Genomic DNA, 2,481 nt, shown 5'->3' with positions numbered 1-2,481 from the left:
AGATAGAGAAAAGCATCTGTCTCCTGCCCGTCCCTGGGCAATGGAACATCTCCGTGTAAAACCCGATTGTATGTTCTGTTTACTAAGATGGGAGAAAACTGCCTTAGGGCGAAAGGTGGGACTTGCTAGCGCAACGCAGCTCTTTATGCACTAAAAGGGTTTATGGAGATGTTTACATATGCATATTAAAGCACAGCACTTTTCCTTAAATTTATTCATGTCACAGAGATCTTTATTCTTCCTTGGTTGACGTTTTATCAGAGAATGTAACGCCTGACTCCTGCCTGGAGGATCTCAGCCACGCAAAACGCTTTGATACAAAGACACTGCCTCTATTTCCAACCCGGGTTAAAGGGTTTCCAACAGAACGATCTACGTTTATATTAATAGAGCTCCCAAGAAAGCAAGACCTTAAGTCCCTTCTCAGCGAGGGCCTCATATTAATCTCTTTCATTCTGGCGGGTTTGCTTTGATCGATTAAAAAGAAATCGCTCCATTTCAATTTTACCTACACTCTCCTCCTCCTCCTTCACCCCAGTCCTCTAACGACCCTGCCTCTGCCTTCTAGGAGAGGCCCTGTGGTTTCTTGGTCGGACTTCCGAGTGGGCTGCCTTACCGCGTTGCTGGCCGGTCTGAAAGTAACTCTAAGGAGTGCGTGGGTCGGAGGACATCGGAGCTGAGGCGTCAGTACCCTTCTCCCACCGCGGGATCCCGGGTTTGAGGATCAGGAGCCTCCGAAATGGCTTTCTCAGGGCATCTTTCCCTCTCAGTGAAGGGCCGGGCGGTTGCTGGTGGACAGTACAAATGCAAAGTGCAGGTCGTGCCTCGCCCCTGTGTCCTCAGTTCTCACAAACTCCCGAGAGTGCGTGTCACCATTTCCCCGTTTAACTGGGGAGGAGACAAGGGCCTAAGTACCAAGCCTCAGGCCATTAAGTCAGGAACTGGAGAGCGCGGAGCCCAACCTCCTTTTTTGGACTCCAAAACCTGTGCTTTGAAACCGCGCCGCGGCTTCTCCCAAGAAAGGTCCCAGAGAGGGGTGCCCCCACCTGCAGCACTGTCACGCCGCCCCTGGAGAGCCCAATAAACCTCTAGGCTGGGAGACTAACGCCACAATCTGGGAAAAAGAAGCTACGCAGGTACTGAAATCACGATTAGTATGTGGGCCAATCCCAGGATCCTTAAAAAGCGAAGGGGCGGGTTTATGCAAAACAAACTGAGCAGAGAGCAGGCGGGAGAAGAAGTACAGGACCCTTAAATAGGTATGTTTCCAAACTATAGCACTACTATTAAGAAAGAATAATGAAAACTGCGTTTTGGAATTATAACGTATTGGAAAATAATTTAACATTTAATGCCTAGATAGTTACCATAACTGGGTAGAAGATAGGAAGGATAAGGCCGCCAAGGCAGCGCTAGTAGCAGTATCGCTTCTCGGCCTTTTGGCTAAGATCAAGTGTAGTATCTGTTCTTATCAGTTTAATATCTGATACGTCCTCTATCCGAGGACAATATATTAAATGGATTTTTGGAAATAGGAGATGGAAAAGGAGCTTGCTCCGTCCACTCCACGCATCGACCTGGTATTGCAGTACTTCCAGGAACGGTGCACACCCTTTTTGGGGGAAACAATTCGTGTCATAAAGAAAAGATTCAAGCAACCGCGATTTCGTTGATATTACTGATAATTCAGCTTGCCTGTGCGGCGAATTTTGGGTGTGTGTTTTTGTTCTCTATAAGGAGAGTTTCACTCTGACTCTGTATGAAGGGCTGTACTACCGTCTGACCTCAAGCGATTTATCTGTTTCTATTTTCAGAGTGGTTGGGTCTATGAATGAAGGTACGTGCCACCACGCCCGGCTAAATTTTTATATTTTTAGTAGAGATGGGGCTTCACTGTGATATAATCTGATCTCGTGATCCGCCCGCCTCGGCCTCCCAAAGATTACATACAGGCATGAGCCACCGCTTCCGGCCTTAGTTCTTTTTATCATGTGTTTAACGCTTTTTTCCCCATGGTTTTAACTAGAAACTAAGGCGGAAGAATCTCTAACTAAGGAATTCCAGGTTGCAATGCACTGTGACTCCACTCGAATCCCTTTTTCTTTTTTTTTTTTTTTTTTTTTTGACGGAGTCTCGCTCTGTCGCCCAGTCTGGAGTGCAGTGGGCTCGACTTCGGCTCACTGCAAACTCCGCCTCCTGGGTTCACGCCATTCTCCTGCCTCAGCCTCCCAAGTAGCTGGGACTACAGGTGCCTGCCAGGATGCCCAGCTGATTTTTTGTATTTTTAGTGGAGACGGGGTTTCACCATGTTAGCCAGGATGTTCTCGATCTCCTGACTTCATGATCCACCTGCCTCGGCCTCCCAAAGTGCTGGGATTACAGGCGTGAGCAACCGTGCCCGGCCTAGTCTTTTTTTGTTTTGTTTTGTAGTCTCACTGCGTCACCCAGACTGGAGTACAGTGGCACAATCTTGGCTCACTG

Source organism: Mandrillus leucophaeus, unplaced genomic scaffold (assembly GCF_000951045.1).
Source record: "Mandrillus leucophaeus isolate KB7577 unplaced genomic scaffold, Mleu.le_1.0 Scaffold43, whole genome shotgun sequence".
Classification (NCBI taxonomy): Eukaryota; Metazoa; Chordata; class Mammalia; order Primates; family Cercopithecidae; genus Mandrillus; species Mandrillus leucophaeus.
Note: the sequence above shows the minus strand (reverse complement) of the source record.